Here is a 17,699-nt window from a genome sequence, read left to right on the forward strand (position 1 = left end):
AGTATATACATTATAAGGAGTTTTCCATATTTGGGAAAAGAAGAATCCCGATCGTCGTCAATACCATTCAGTAAATTTGTTGTCCTCAAAATAGTTGAACCAAAGTAGTTGAATTTACTTGATGTTGGAGAAATATTACGACGGACAACATTTTCACAAGCGCATTACTGGCGACAAAATTATTGATAAAACAAACAATATTATTTGGGACTATACGGAGTAATAAAAGAGAATTGTCCCAGCTAGCAAAATCAGCCAAAGACGAATTGGAACATTTCTCAACAGTACTTTATAAAACAAATAATTGTACTCTAACAATTCATAAATCTAAACCAGCCAAAAAAGTTACAATACTAAGTTCAAAGCATAAAAGAATAAAAATCAATAACGACAGAAAGCGAATACCTGCAACAGTTGCATATTATAACAAAACCCAAATTCGGCGATCAAATGGCAAGAAAGTACAGCGTCAAATCAAAATCTTATAGATGGCCTGTACAAGTTTCTTTCAACATACTTGATTCGATTGGTATAAATGCATGGATCCTTTATAAAGAAACAAGTAGACAAAATATATCCAGACAACAATTTCTACTACAAATAGCAGAAGAGCTAATCGAAGAATATCACGAATTTCTCCAAGAAGAAAAAGAAGACTTACAAGGAACATTGAGTGGTCAAGGCAATATTTCGCATTCGCAAAAAACATGTCAGATACGATTGTGCAAAGAAAATAAAACAACTAAAGCTTGTATAATTTGTGAAAAATATGTTTATGGTAAATGTATAAAGAAGTATTCATTTGCAAAAATGGCACTAAATAAATTAAATCCATCCTTCATTTATTTCTAAGTAAAATAAACACTGCCACTATGATCTTCTGTTTATGTTATATATCCTGTGTATGATATATATATAAACGAAAATATGAGTTGTTATTTTATTATTATTTAAAAGTTACGTTGTAAACATTATTTCTTACAATAAATTGACAATTCCAGTCGAAAGAAACATTTATTACGTAAAATTTGTATATCGGTTAAATGACCGGTTATGGTGAGAATCGGTATATCGAAATGCCGGGACGCTAATTTTTATTGTTTTTAGACTCCTTCGTTCTTTCTCTTTCTCGCTAAATTTGCATATATGATTATAAGAAAAAATATTTTCTGTTTTTATTCACGATAAATACTATATAATAAACGCTGATTTTAAAAATAATTTTATGATTGTAAACTGATAATAACATATTTAATTGTACACTGATAAAAAACGACACACACACACACACACAATGATATACATATACATATATATATTATTATTATATAATAATAATAAAACTGACTGTGTATATGTACTATAGTGATATTTCACACTTTGTTTGGCCACTTCAAGCCAAAATTATCCCGTCCAATCTGTTATATTTCCGGAATTAAATGTAATGTGAGAACATTTAAATAATTTTCAATATACGTACACTTATTTATTGATATTATTCTTCTTGAAATGAAATTTATTATATATATTTCATAATATTTTCCGATATCATTGACCTGCGTGTTAGGGTACACACGTATAATGTTAAATGGTACACGAGTTTTGCAAATAAAATTTAAAAGTATTACACGTCATGTCTCTCGGAATATTGACTGCATAATTAAAAAAAAGATGAGAAAATTACATAGAAAAAGTTGGAAACCAGTGGAAAAAAGAGGAACATTGAGTTACTACGAGTTTTCTAGCACACTCCGAATTTTTATTTCAACTAAGATAACAAAATTTGAACTAAACTAACCTAGGATATGATCTAGAACGTTTATAAAGATCTGCATATTGTTTTGAGACTTAGTAACTGTATAAATTAATAATATAAATATAAACATGAGTATAGTGGTAACCAAGGTCAAGGAAGTGATGGAGATGTTTGTTGATACGTCAGATATAGTATACTTTCTGTGATCTCGCAATCTTTTTACAATCTCATTACTATTTTTTTAAATTAAATTTCTTTTTCTTTTTGATAAGATTGTCCATTATCTTAGATTCACTTTAACGAAAAAGTTTTGAATTTGTAAGCATCATGCATCATTCATTTCATTTTCTAACTGGTCTAAATATTAAATTCTGATCATTTTCCGTAACAGCTCTTCCATGGAATTGAAATAAAAAGAAATAAACAATTCATAAATAATTCTACCCTTTTATCATTTTTTTCAATATAAATAATATAATTTTTTATCTTGGCTGATACATTAATTACAAAGCATTACTCTAATCACGTTCACACACTTTCATATGAGTAAAGCTGATATACACAGTTGAAAAAAGTTCGATATTCATTTTTTCTATCATAGGAAATTTCATATAGACAGATTTTTTCTCTTAAATTTTTCTCTTGTGTTTGGAAGCTCATACTGGATGCCGCTTTATGTAGATATTATATAAAATTTATATTTTAATCGCGGAAAAAGGATTTAATGGAGCATCAGTTTAAATGATACAACAAAAGAATGCTTTCGGATTTTTATTTTTCTTATATTTGATGTATTAAAACAATAGAACAAACACACGCTTCTTTAGACGATTTACTTTACTTTAATTTAATTTAGTTTCCCAACTTTAATTCACCATGTTCCGGAGTTCTGTTTCGGCGAAATTTGAAGTTAAAAAAATTATATCTAGACAATTATAGGTTAGGTATTACATACGAAAAATATTGAAAATAACTTATTTATATAAAAACATTGTTTCATTCTATCTCCGTTCAGTCGTTTTCTAAAAACATAACAAGTGATTTCTGATAACTAAAATAAGAAATGACAAAGAAATCAATTCGATCGAGGTATATATCTGAAATAGCATATTAATAATTCTTCTTCTTGATTTTATTATCGCTTTTGTGTTACTGTCTTAAATTTTTTAATTTTATGTTTTAAGTAGAGATATTGTTCTTTATGCCTTTCTATCTTTCACGCACAAGGGAAATAATAATGCGCAGTTTATTCCCTATCTCATCCTGTTCCTATCTCTCTTGTGCGTACAAATAAAATATGAACGCAAAGCTTATAAGCATAATTATGCTCTCTCTCCCTCTCTCTCTCTCTCACTCCCTCTTCCTTCCTATTTCTGGATACCTATCTTTTGTTATTCCCTATTTAACTCTCTCTCATTCTATCTCTCCCCTTCATATCTTTCAGTTCCGTTTCATCTTGGTGTCAATTAATAATCTCTAAAGAAATTTTGCTTTTAAGAAGATTTTGTATAATTTAATTGTCGTACAGATTATAACGACATATGTGTATTGAAGATGTAGAAAAAAATTCGAATCAGTCGATCAAGCAGGGCTTAAGATATCACATTAGCCATTTCTGAAAAGCATCTTTTTCTTAATTTTTATTGTATAATTACCCCTACCGCTCATCGATCGATATCGCCGCGAGATAAAAGCAGACCTCATACAGTTCGCCCTCTATTCACTGTGTCGGACTTTTTTCAAAAATTCTTCTATTGGCTTTCTATAAACGAAGAAAAGACATAATATGTACGTTCTTTATCTTTGCCGAGAAATGGGTGGCAAGAGACTTGATATCGTAGCGAGAAAGAAGCAGTAGTGTTATAGTTTTCGAGAAAATTGCATTCAAATTGCATTATTCGTATATGATTTATTCAAAATGCTTAATGAAGTGCAATAATGCATCTTAGGAAGTTTTCCGAACACGTTCAAAATCTCCGGTGTTCTCTACATACACGATAAGATATGACCATTCGATATTAAATAATCATTCGATTAATCATTCAATTAGAAATAAATCGTTAAATTAATTTTATTTCTCCAGAATGTCTGTTATATATAATTCCCAACGTGCATAGATTTATCTTGCGTTTGTGTGCGGGCATTATCGATAGTACCTTGGGATTTTTTTCTTTTAAATACCAAATAAAGGATATCTCTGGAAAGATTGCTGATGCTGACGGAGGTCACTAGCCCTTAGATTTGTTAACCACAATGTTATCGTTGTTAATTGTGACGAAGATAATAGTTAATTCCTCGCAATTGGTTAATTGCGGAGGATGATCTCGAGTCTTCGTTGCCTTTCGATGCTGATGGTGGAACTGCTTAGTGGGCAGAACGTCGGTTCTGATTTCATGCATTGCCTCAACATGCAATGCTATGACTGTGACGAGAATGTTCCTCCAAATGAACTTACATATGTGCCTTATCTAGCTTAGTTAGATCCTGATCCAAAGATGTATCTTACTTTTAACTTGAAAGACTACTTTATACTTTGGCCAAGCCATGGGAAAGGTGAACTTGTACATGTCATATCCTTCGTTCTTTCCTGCAGTGGTCAGTTTATCGACATAAGTCTTTCAATTACGATACGTCGAATATGATAATTACCTATTGGGAATGCGTTAGGTGAATATGCATATAAATAAAAAGGATGATCAATCTTGATAGTACAGGATTGGATTGTCACACTATTTTATACTATATAAATATACACACACACATATGGACGAAGTGTATAGAAATATTAGTGTGATATTGAAATATTAGTAATGATATTAGACCTAGTTAGACGAATGTACAAATGCATACAAAAATAAATAAATAAAAATAAATAAACGTCCACAAAACACAAGTATATTATAAGCTTTTTATCTTGTAAAATCAATAGATAATTGAAAAAGTTATTGAAAAATATTATCAAAGTTAACTAACCTTTTTTGATTGCTGCTTCAAAGGATAATGATGACATCAAGATTAGCTAATTCGAGGGCTACTGACTTCCGAACACATCAGCGACGAAGGCAATCCCGCCGGAAATGTCCTTTATTTGATATTTGAGTGGAATAAAAATCGTAAAGATGCTCTCGATGATGCCTATAGCAAAATAAATACGAGTACATTGTAGATTGTTTATAAGAAATATATACTATTGTATAGAAAGAAATCAATTTGATGCATTATTTATAGTTGAATGCATAATCGAATGATAATTAAAAATTTCATATTAGGGAACGATCCAAAGATAAAGCATGCATGTACACATCTTTTTCATGATTTGGTCAATGGACAAAGTAGTTTTCCAAGTTAAAAGCAAGATGCATCTTTGGATCAAGGTCCAACCAACCTAAATAAGACTCATATAGAAGTTCATTTGGAAGATCGTTCTCATCACCGTCATAGCATTGCATGTTGAGGCAATGCATGAAATCAGAGACCGGCGTTCTGCTAGCTAAGCAGTCATATCGTCATCATCGACAGCCAACGAAAATTCGAGACCATCTTCGTCAATCAGTCTGTTGTGAGGAATTAATTATTACGTTTGCTCCAAATAACGACGATGAGACCGTGATTAACTAATTTAAGATCTAGCTTCGCCTGCACCAGCGACGAGTGCCGGAGATATCCTTTATTTGGTATTTAAGTGAGATGAAGAATTTAAGGATATTCTCGATGACGTTAGTGAACGAACGCAAACAAAATCCGAGCACTTGGGGAATTATTTATAAGAAAGATATTCTGTCGAAAAAAAAAAATTAATTTGACGTTCTATTACTAGCTGAAGATCAATTGAATGACCATTTAAAATTTCATACCTTATCGTGTATGTAGAGAACACCACAGATCATAAACGTGTTCGAAACATTTCTTACATATGTATGTCATTATACTTGATTAAGCATTCGATGAATGAGTCATATACAAATGATGCAGCTTGAATATAATTTTCTCATACACTACATCTTTGCTGCTATTTCTTTGCAACGACATCAAGTTTCTTGTCCCTCCTCTCTCTATAAAGATAAATAAAAAAAATACATATTATATTTTCTCATCGCTTACAAAAACATAAAAGACAAAAATTCTCAAATGTCTTTAGAAACATAACATTCGTTTGAGAATGTTACTAATCATAATTTCATTAAATGTTTTAGAAAAAATCCAAGAAGAATAATGGAAAATAGAAGATAAGTATTCATAGTTTTCTTTTTTTTATATTAGAGTCACGTAACTCCTTTATACACAGTAAGTAAAAATCTTCTGTTATGAATTTCTTAAAATTATTTTCTACATTATTGATAATTAGTGCAAAGTGCATTTTAATTTCGAAAAAATAGCTAATGTGCAGCTAGAAAGTGATCTAAAAACTTCTAAAAGTTATATTCTTTACAATTTTTATAGAGATTAACTAAGCGTTACTTCAACGTATAAAAAGAGAAACATTTCGATGATCGATTTCACTTACGTAAAGAAATGAACGATCGATTGGTCTCGCTCAGGATTAAAGTAAAATAGAAAAAAAGATGGAATAACAATAGTAAACTATGCGCGTTGATGCGATTAATATTTCTTTATGTAGAAAAGAAGTACTGCTAGTCATCACTACGGTTACCGACACAGTGAATGGAGAGCGAACTGTATGAGGTCTGCTTTTATCTCGCGGCGATATCGATCGATGAGCGGTAGGGGTAATTATACAATAAAAATTAAGAAAAAGATGCTTTTCAGAAATGGCTAATGTAATATCTTAAGCCCTGCTTGATCGACTGATTCGAATTTTTTTCTACATCTTCAATACACATATGTCGTTATAATCTGTACGACAATTAAATTATACAAAATCTTCTTAAAAGCAAAATTTCTTTAGAGATTATTAATTGGCACCAAGATGAAACGGAACTGAAAGATATGAAGGGGAGAGATAGAATGAGAGAGAGTTAAATAGGGAATAACAAAAGATAGGTATCCAGAAATAGGAAGGAAGAGGGAGTGAGAGAGAGAGAGAGAGAGAGAGAGAGAGAGAGGGAGAGAGAGCATAATTATGCTTATAAGCTTTGCGTTCATATTTTATTTGTACGCACAAGAGAGATAGGAACAGGATGAGATAGGGAATAAACTGCGCATTATTATTTCCCTTGTGCGTGAAAGATAGAAAGGCATAAAGAACAATATCTCTACTTAAAACATAAAATTAAAAAATTTAAGACAGTAACACAAAAGCGATAATAAAATCAAGAAGAAGAATTATTAATATGCTATTTCAGATATATACCTCGATCGAATTGATTTCTTTGTCATTTCTTATTTTAGTTATCAGAAATCACTTGTTATGTTTTTAGAAAACGACTGAACGGAGATAGAATGAAACAATGTTTTTATATAAATAAGTTATTTTCAATATTTTTCGTATGTAATACCTAACCTATAATTGTCTAGATATAATTTTTTTAACTTCAAATTTCGCCGAAACAGAACTCCGGAACATGGTGAATTAAAGTTGGGAAACTAAATTAAATTAAAGTAAAGTAAATCGTCTAAAGAAGCGTGTGTTTGTTCTATTGTTTTAATACATCAAATATAAGAAAAATAAAAATCCGAAAGCATTCTTTTGTTGTATCATTTAAACTGATGCTCCATTAAATCCTTTTTCCGCGATTAAAATATAAATTTTATATAATATCTACATAAAGCGGCATCCAGTATGAGCTTCCAAACACAAGAGAAAAATTTAAGAGAAAAAATCTGTCTATATGAAATTTCCTATGATAGAAAAAATGAATATCGAACTTTTTTCAACTGTGTATATCAGCTTTACTCATATGAAAGTGTGTGAACGTGATTAGAGTAATGCTTTGTAATTAATGTATCAGCCAAGATAAAAAATTATATTATTTATATTGAAAAAAATGATAAAAGGGTAGAATTATTTATGAATTGTTTATTTCTTTTTATTTCAATTCCATGGAAGAGCTGTTACGGAAAATGATCAGAATTTAATATTTAGACCAGTTAGAAAATGAAATGAATGATGCATGATGCTTACAAATTCAAAACTTTTTCGTTAAAGTGAATCTAAGATAATGGACAATCTTATAAAAGAGAAAGTGTGATTTAATTTTGTAAAAGTAAATATGTCAATTATATGTCCCTAAGAAAAACTAACTTTTATTTTTGGTGCAATGTATAAGATTTTCATCTGACATGTACCGACAATATGGAAAAATTACGGGATCACAGAGAGTTCGTTTTCAATGTACCTGTTTTACCCTTCGCTGAACTTGATTATGAGTATACTCGGGTTTGCACTTATATTATTAATTTATGCAGTTGTTAAGTCTGAAAGCAATATATAGATTTTTATGAACGTTCTAGGGCGTATTCTTGGTTAGGTTCAGATCGTGTTATGTTAATTAACATTAGAATTCTAAGAAGTATATGTATACGAGAGAAGCTGTGGCACCTCACTGCTCTCCTTTTTTTTTTACTGTTTCCTGACTTTTGCGATTTTCTCGTCTTTTTTTTTAACTGTACATTCTATATTTCCAGAGATATTCAAATTCGATTTGGTAAACTTATGTACCATATATCATTATACCTATATGCGATTATACGCAGGTAAATAATACTGGAAAAAATTATGAAATATGTGTAATAAATTTCATTTCAACGAATATGTTGTGTAAATAAAGTGTATTAAAGTTTAGATGTTTTCATATTACATTCAATTGCGAAAATATAGCCAACAGGACGAGATTTTAGCTTGTAATAGCCGGTCCGCAAAATATTAAATTACTATAATATGTATCCTTTATACATATACCGTTTTTGTATAACTTTATACAATTATAGAATTATTTTTAATATTCCTCTTCATTATATAATATTTTTTCTGTGTAAAAGTGAGTAAGAACGAGTATCAATTGAGTGAGGAGAGAGAGAGAGAGAGAGAGAGAGAGAGAGAGAGAGAGAGAGAGAGAGAGAGAGAGAGACTGCTATCATGAGTTAGTGAGATGATAGGAGGGGATCTCGGAATTGGTAGCATGGTCAAGTAAGTAAGGTATGATTGCGAGTGAGTAAATAGCGACCAGGACAGATATAGTGCATACGTGAAAAGCGTGAGCATCAATGTAGAAGTGGAATGTCAATGCGGAAAAAGTTAATGGAAAAAAAGATTATACTTCCATAAAGATTAGAAAATGTTTTGTTTAAATTATTTCTCGACAACAATTTAAAGCTAATACTTTTTCTTATCATTACTCTTACGACTATATTATTATATTATATTTTATTAATACAGCAGTAGTAGTAGTATAATAAGTATATAAGAATATAATAATAAGTGTGTGTGTGTATAAAAATAATATCAAAGGGAAACCACAAAGTGGTTGTAAGCGTTGTAAAGTGGCTGATTAAGATTGAACTGTCTTAGAGATAACGTGAAAACAAATTTATATGTTTTGACTTTTATTAAATTATTAAATTATATATAAGTCCATTGACTATTTATTATTTAAAATAATCGATAAAATCTTGTTATATTGTTTCAGATTTATATTCTGTAATTCGTTCAACGAGACGACTTAGAATACGTAAAGAAAACATATATAAACAAACTATGCGCCTGATAAATGGATAGAACTCCAGCAATTCGTTGACAAAAGATAATCGATTGTTGAATTTAGAAACGAATTCCCATAAATTATTATTAGCACTTGCTTCGATTTCCTATTCAAAAACTTAAACAATTATTTGAAGGCTATGAGTACGTTCCTGATTATATCATGTATTTATCATAATCTGGAATTATTATAATTTGTTTCGTTACTATAGTTATTTTCGTTACTATAGTTGCTTAATTTCAATGATCGGACGAGAACTGGTGTAACAACGTGGTATTGCCGTTAACTCAGAGTTTAATGAAGAAAATGTTATTAGTGGCATTATACGTAATCATACTAATTTTATATATATATTTTTCGTTCAAAGCTAACCGAGAATATCTGTGTATAACTTCGTATGATCGTTAACTGTAGATTGGAAATGAAAAAAATTTTACTTGTTTTATTATAGGTTATTATACAGATTTTATATGACTTTCTTGCATAAGGTTAACCGAGAAAAACTATATAACAACGTGGTATCACCGTTAACCGGACATTAAAAATAAATGTTTTACAATTTGCATTATAGGTAATTATACATGTGATATATGGATTTTTCGGTAAAAGTTAACCGAGATAAACTGTGTAACAACGTGGTATGAACGTTAACCGGAAATACAAAATGGAAAAAATTGCACAATTTGCATTTCAGGTAATAATGCAGATGTTTTATAGATTTCTCGCATACCGTTAACCAGGAAGAACTGTGTAGAATTCGGTATGATCGTTAACTGTGAATCGAAAATAAAAAAATTTTTCTCATTTCATTCTAGGTGATTATACAGATTTTATATTGCTTTCTCGTCCAAGGTCAACCAAGAAAAACAGTGTAACAGCACGGTATCACCGTTAACCAGATATTAAAAAATGAGAAAAATTTTACAATTTCCATTACAGGTAATTATATACTCTTTTTTTTTTTTTTTTTTTTTAATTTCTTGTCTAGCCTTAACCGAGGAAACTGTCTACAACATGGTGTGACAGTTAACTGTAAACTGAAAACGAAAAATATTTTCCTTGTTCCATAAGAGGTAATTTTGCAGATTTAAATGGATTTCTCGGATAAGGTTAACCTAGAAAAACTGTGCAACAACGTGGTATGGCCGTTAACCGGAAATTCAAAAATGAGAAAAATTGTACAATTTGCTATATAGGTAATTATGCTGATGTTACATAGATTTTTCGGTTAAGGCTAACTGAGAGAAACTACGTAACAACGTGCTATGACTACTATGGGGAAATCCAAAATGAATAAAATTGTAGAATTTGCATTATAGGTAATAATACAGATTTTTTCATAGATTTCTCGCGTATCGTTAACGGGGAAGAACTGTGTAGAATTCGGTATGATCGTTAACTGCGAATTGAAAATAAAAGAAATTTTCCCCGTTTCATTCTAGGTATGTATACAGAATGAAATAAATTTTTCGTATAAGGTTAACCAAGGAAAATTTTCTAACAACGTGATATGATCGTTAACTAGAAATTCAAAATGAAAAAAATTGTACAATTTGCATTGTAGATAATTATACAGGTGATAGATGGATTTCTCGGTAAAAGTTAACCGAGATAAACTGTGTAACAACGTGGTATGAATGTTAATCGGAAATTTAAAATGGAAAAAATTGTATAATTTGCATTTCAGGTAATAATCCAGCTTTTTTATAGATTGCTCGCATATCGCTAACCGGGCTGAACTATGTAAAATTCGGTAGGATCGTTAACTTTGGATTGAAAATAAAAAAATGTCACTGATTTCATTATAGGTAATTCTATAGATTATATATGTCTCTCTCGACCAGGGTTAACAGAGAAAAGTAGTGGTAACAACATGGTATATACGACCGTTAACCGGAAATTCAAAATTTAAAAAATTCTATTTGTCCCATGATTGGTAATTCTGCAGATTTTATATGGCTTTCTTGCCCAAGGTTAAGCGAATAAGAATGAGTGGAACCGTTAACCGGCAATTCAAGATGAAAAAAATTAACAATTTGCAATATAGGTAATTATAAAGATTTTTTATAGATTTCTCACATTTCATTAACCGGGAAGAACCGTGTAAAATTCCGTATGATCGTTAACTGTGAATTGATAATAAAAAACATTTTTCTCGTTTCATTCTAGGTAATTATAGAGATTTAAATGAATTTTTCGGATAAGGTTAACCAAGGAAAATTGTGTAACAAAGTGATATGATCGTTACCTAGAAATTAAAAATGAAAACAATTGTACAACTTGCATTATAGATAATTATACATATTACATATGGATTTGTCGGTAAAAGTTAATCGAGAAAAACTGTGTAACAACGTGATTTGGCCGTAAATCGGAAATTATAAATGATAAAAATTTTACAATTTGTACTCTAGGTAATTATACATACGTTATATGGATTTCTCGGTTAAGGTCAACCGATAAAATCTGTGTAACACTTGGTATGATCGATAATTGTAAATTGAAAATGAAAAGATTTTACTTGTTCCATGGTAGGTAATTCTTTCAGATTTTATATGGCTTTCTCGCCAAAGGTTAATCGGATAAGACTGTGTGAAATCGTGGTATGACCGTTTACCGGAAATTCAAGATGAAAAAAATTTTCCAATTTGCGATATAGGTAATTATAAAGATTTTTTTTTTGTTGATTTCTCGCATATGGTTAACCAAGAATATCCGTGTACAGTTCGGTGTGATTGTTAACGGTGAATTGAATATGAATAAAGTTTTTGTTGTTTCATTCTGGGTAATTATACAGATTTTATATCGCTTTCTCATCCAAGGTTAACCGAGAAAAACAGTGTAACAATGCGGTATCACAATTAACTTAAAATTTTAAATGAAAAAAATTTTACAATTTGCATTATTGGTAATTATAGAGATTTTTTTTTTATATATTTCTTGCTTAATGTTAACCTAGAAAACCTATGTAACAACGTGGTACGGCCGTTAACCGGCCATAATAAATTCAAAAGGATAAAAATTTTATTGTACAAGCAATAACTGTAAATTGGAAATGAAAAAAAATTGTACTCGTATCATTATAGATTATTGTACAGATTTCATATGGCTTTCCCGCATAAAGTTGACCGAGAGACACTGTTTAACAACGTGGTATAACCGTTAACAAAAATAAAACGAAAATTAAAAAGAATTTTACAGTTTGCATTATAGGCAATTATAAAGATTATTTATAGATTTTTCACTTAAAGTTTACAGAGAAAAACTGTGTACAAATTGGTATTACAGTTAACTTGAAATTCAAAATTAGAAAAATTTTACTATTTGCATTTAGGAAATTATACAGATATTATATGGATTTCTTGATTGAGGTTAATCGAGAAAAGCTATGTAACTACGTTATGTCTGTTACGGTATGTCTGTTAACCGGAAATTCAAAAAGAAAAAAATTGAATAACTTTCATTATTGGTAATTATACAGATGTTATATGGATTTCTGGGTTAACGTTCACTGAAAAAAAGTATGTACAGCTTGGTATTGTCGCTAACTGGAAATTGAAAATGAAAAAGATTTTACTGATTTCATTATAGGTAATTCTACAGATTATATGTGTCTTTCTCGACCATGGTTAACCGAGAAAAATAGTGTGACAACATGGTATGACCGTTAACCGGAAATTCAAAATGCAAAACTTTTACAATTTGCATTCTAGGTAACTATAAAGAATTTTTAATAGATTTTTTCGCATAAATGTAACCGAGAATAACTGTGTACAACGTCGTATGACAGTTGACTTGAAGTTGAAAATGAAGACAATTTTACCTAGTTCATTATAAGTAATTAAACAGATCTTATATGGCTTCACTCCATTAGGTGAACCAAGAAAAACTGTGTAATAACGTGGTATGATTGTTAATTGTAAATTCAAATTGATGATATTTTACTTGTTTCATTATAGGTAATTATACAGATTTTGTATGACTTTCTCCCCTAAGGATAATCGAGAAAAACTCTGTTCAACGTCTGTTCAACTATCAGAGTTAAATGGAAATTCAAGATGGTAAAATTTGTACAATTTGCATTTCAGGTAATAATGCAAATTTTTTGTATAGATGTCTCGCATATCGTTAACCGAGATGAACTGTGTACAATTCGGTATGATCGTTAATTGTGAATTGAAAATAAAAACATTTTTTCTCGTTTCATTCTAGGTAGTTATACAGGTTTTATATTGCTTTTTCGTCCAAGGTTAACCGAAAAAACAGTGTAACAACATGGTATCACCGTTAACCAGATATTAAAAAGTGAGAAAAATTTTTCAATTTTCATTACAGGTAATTATACAGACTTTCTTTTCTTTTCTTTTCTTTTGTTTTTTTTTTTTTTTTTTTTTTTATAAATTTCTTGCCTAACCTTAACCGAGGAAACTGTGTACAACGTGGTGTGACAGTTAACTGTAAATTGAAAACGAAAAATATTTTCCATGTTTCATAAGAGGTAATTTTGTAAATTTGAATGGATTTCTTGCATAAGGCTAACCTAGAAAAACTGTGTAACAACGTGGTATGGCCGTTAAGCGGATATTCGAAATGAGAAAAATTTTTTAATTTGCTTTATAGGTAATTATGCTGATGTTATATAGTTTTTTCGGTTAATGCTAACTGAGAGAAACTATGTAACAACGTGGTATGATTACTGAGGGGAAATTCAAAATGAAGGAAATTGTACAATTTGCATTATAGGTAATAATACAGATTTTCTTATAGTTTTCTCGCATATCGTTAGCGGTGAAGAACTGTGTACAATTCGGTGTGTTTGGTAACTGTAAATTGAATATAAAAAAAATTTTTCTTGTTTCATTGTAGGTAATTGTACAGATTTGAGATTGCTTTCTAATCCAAGGTTAATCGAGAAAGACAGTGTACAACTTGGTGTTATCGTTAATTATAAATTGAAAATGAAAGAAAGTTTACGGTTTGCATTTTAGGTAATTGTACAGATTTTTTTTTATAGATTCCTCGCATAAGGTTAATTGAGAAATCTGTGTAGAGCTTCATATGATCGTAAACTGTAAATTGAAATTGAAAAAGCTTTACCTGTTTCATTATAGGTAATTATACGGATTTTTATATGGCAATGTGGTCCAAAGTTAACAGAGTAAGACCGTGTAAGAACGTTGTGTGACCGTTAACAGCAAATTCAAAGGGAAAAAAAATTTTACAATTTGCATTATTTGTAATTGTACAAATTTTTTATTTATTTCTCCCATAAGTTTAACGTAGAAGATATGTCTACAGCCTGGTATGATGGTTGACTGTAAATTGGAAATGAAAAAATTTTATAACTTGCATTATAGCTAATTATGCTGATTTTACATGGGTTTCTCGTACAAATTAACCGAGAAAAACTGTGTAACGACGTGATATGAATGTTAATCGGAAATTCAAATTGGAAAAAATTGTACAATTTGCCTTGCAGGTAATAATGCAGATTTCTTTTTTAAAGATTTCTCGCATATCGCTGACCGGGAAGAACTATGTAAAATTCGGTATGATCGTTAACTGTGTATTGAAAATAAGAAAAAATATTCTCGTTTCATTCTAGGTAATTATACAAATTTAAATGAATTTTTCGGATAAGGTGAACCGAGAAAAACAGTGTAACAATACGGTGTCACCATTAACCTAAAATTCAAAATGAAAAAAATTTTACAACTTGCATTATTGATAATTATAGAGACTTTTTATATACTTCTTGCTTAATGTTAACCTAGAAAACCTATGTAACAACGTGGTATGGCCGTTAACCGGAAATTCAAAAGGATAAAAATATTATTGTACGAACACGAACTGTAAATTGATAATGAAAAAAAATTCTACTTGTGTCATTATAGGTTATTGTACAGATTTCATATGGCTTTCCAGCATAAAGATTACCAAGAGATACTTCTTAATAACGTGGTATGACCGTTATCAAAAATTAAATAAAAATTAAGAAGGAATTTTACAATTTGCATTGTAGGTAATTATAAAGATTATTTATAGATTTCCTACTGAATGTTTACCGCGAAAAACTGTGTACAACTTGGTATTACATTTAACTTGAAATTCAAAATGAAAAAAATTTTACTATTTGCATTGTAGGTAATTATATAGATATTATATGGATTTCTCGGTTGAGGTTAATCGAGAAAATCTATGTAACTACGTGGTATGACTGTTAACCGGAAATTCAAAAAGTAAAGAATTGAATAATTTGCATTATAGGTAATTATATAGATGTTATATGAATTTCTGTGTTAAGGTTCACTGAGAAAATGTATGTACAGCTTGATATGATCGTTAACTGGAAATTGAAAATGAAAAAAATTTTACTGATTTCATTATAGGTAATCCTACAGATTCTATATGTCTTTCTCGATCAGGGTTAACCGAGAAAGATAATGTAACAAAATGGTATGACCGTTAACCGGAAATTCAAAATGAAAAAAATTTTACAATTTGCCTCATAGGTAACTATAAAGAATTTTAAATAGATTTGTTGCATGAATTTAACCGAGACTGACTGTGTACAACTTGGTATGATTGTTAACTTGAAGTTGAAAAGGAAAATAATTTCACCTAGTACATTATAAGTAATTATACAGATTTTATATGGCTACCTTCCATTAGGTGAACCAAGAAAAACTGTGTAATAACGTGGTATGATTGTTAACTGTAAATTGAAATCCATGAAATTTCACTTGTTTCATTATAGATAATTATACAGATTTTATATGACTTCTCCCTTAAGGATAATCGAGAAATACTCTCTTCAACGTGTTATGACATTATAAAATGGAAATTCAAATTGAAATAAATTTTTCTTGTTTCTTTCTAGGTAATTACACAGATTTTATATTGCTTTCTCGTCCAAGGTGAACCGAGGAAAACAGTGTAACAACACGGTATCACCGTTAACCTGAAATTAAAAATGAAAAAAATTTTACAATTTGCATTATAGATAATTATGCGGGTATTACATGGATTTCCCGGTAACGGAGAAACGAGAAAAGCTGTATAACACCGTGGTATGAATGTCAATCGGAAATTCAAAATGGAAAAAATTGTATAATTTGGGTTTCAGGAAATAATGCAGATTTTTTTTTTATAGATTTCTCTCATATCGTTAACCGGGAAGAACTGTGTAAAATTCCGTATGATCGTTAACTCCGAATTGAAAATAAAAAAAATTTTCTCGCTTCATTCTATGTAATTATACAGATTTAAATGAATTTTTCGGATAAGGTTAACCAAGGAAAATTTTGTAACAACGTGATATGATCGTTGACTAGAAATTCATAACGAAAAAAATTTACAATCTGCATTATAGATAATTATACATGTGATATATGGATTTTTCGGTAAAAGTTAACCGAGATAAACTGTGTAACAACGTGGTATGAACGTTAACCGGAAATACAAAATGGAAAAAATTGCACAATTTGCATTTCAGGTAATAATGCAGATGTTTTATAGATTTCTCGCATACCGTTAACCAGGAAGAACTGTGTAGAATTCGGTATGATCGTTAACTGTGAATCGAAAATAAAAAAATTTTTCTCATTTCATTCTAGGTGATTATACAGATTTTATATTGCTTTCTCGTCCAAGGTCAACCAAGAAAAACAGTGTAACAGCACGGTATCACCGTTAACCAGATATTAAAAAATGAGAAAAATTTTACAATTTCCATTACAGGTAATTATATACTCTTTTTTTTTTTTTTTTTTTTAATTTCTTGTCTAGCCTTAACCGAGGAAACTGTCTACAACATGGTGTGACAGTTAACTGTAAACTGAAAACGAAAAATATTTTCCTTGTTCCATAAGAGGTAATTTTGCAGATTTAAATGGATTTCTCGGATAAGGTTAACCTAGAAAAACTGTGCAACAACGTGGTATGGCCGTTAACCGGAAATTCAAAAATGAGAAAAATTGTACAATTTGCTATATAGGTAATTATGCTGATGTTACATAGATTTTTCGGTTAAGGCTAACTGAGAGAAACTACGTAACAACGTGCTATGACTACTATGGGGAAATCCAAAATGAATAAAATTGTAGAATTTGCATTATAGGTAATAATACAGATTTTTTCATAGATTTCTCGCGTATCGTTAACGGGGAAGAACTGTGTAGAATTCGGTATGATCGTTAACTGCGAATTGAAAATAAAAGAAATTTTCCCCGTTTCATTCTAGGTATGTATACAGAATGAAATAAATTTTTCGTATAAGGTTAACC

General features: G+C 29.9%; 2 long non-coding RNA genes across 51 annotated transcripts in view; one reads left to right on the forward strand and one right to left on the reverse strand.

The window, feature by feature from the left end:
- The window catches only part of LOC127068587 (uncharacterized), a 60,911-nt gene that overhangs the window by 8,421 nt on the left and 34,791 nt on the right, over window positions 1-17,699 (forward strand). For 43 of the 50 annotated variants that reach the window (XR_007783042.1, XR_007783033.1, XR_007783041.1 and 40 more), the window contains exons 3-20: window positions 9,986-10,108; window positions 10,230-10,353; window positions 10,500-10,733; window positions 10,979-11,101; window positions 11,223-11,461; window positions 11,584-11,828; window positions 11,963-12,073; window positions 13,006-13,127; window positions 13,374-13,502; window positions 13,627-13,749; window positions 14,526-14,893; window positions 15,309-15,436; window positions 15,559-15,681; window positions 15,804-15,926; window positions 16,295-16,484; window positions 16,568-16,909; window positions 17,031-17,154; window positions 17,300-17,533. This is a non-coding gene — a long non-coding RNA (uncharacterized LOC127068587). Of the gene's footprint in view, window positions 1-9,342; window positions 9,558-9,985; window positions 10,109-10,229; window positions 10,354-10,499; window positions 10,734-10,757; window positions 10,857-10,978; window positions 11,102-11,222; window positions 11,462-11,583; window positions 11,829-11,962; window positions 12,074-13,005; window positions 13,128-13,373; window positions 13,503-13,626; window positions 13,750-14,525; window positions 14,894-15,188; window positions 15,252-15,308; window positions 15,437-15,558; window positions 15,682-15,803; window positions 15,927-16,294; window positions 16,485-16,567; window positions 16,910-17,030; window positions 17,155-17,299; window positions 17,534-17,557; window positions 17,657-17,699 lie in introns of all 50 variants that reach the window. The other 7 variants (XR_007783037.1, XR_007783022.1, XR_007782994.1 and 4 more) reach the window with 7 other exon arrangements.
- LOC127068592 (uncharacterized) lies at window positions 2,513-6,420 on the reverse strand. Its single transcript, XR_007783052.1, has 5 exons — window positions 6,261-6,420; window positions 5,611-5,808; window positions 5,142-5,533; window positions 4,730-4,891; window positions 2,513-4,405 (listed from the first exon to the last, which is right to left on the reverse strand). It is a non-coding gene; the product is annotated as an uncharacterized LOC127068592 (long non-coding RNA).

This window comes from Vespula vulgaris, chromosome 13 (genome assembly GCF_905475345.1).
Source record: "Vespula vulgaris chromosome 13, iyVesVulg1.1, whole genome shotgun sequence".
NCBI classification, from domain to species: Eukaryota; Metazoa; Arthropoda; class Insecta; order Hymenoptera; family Vespidae; genus Vespula; species Vespula vulgaris.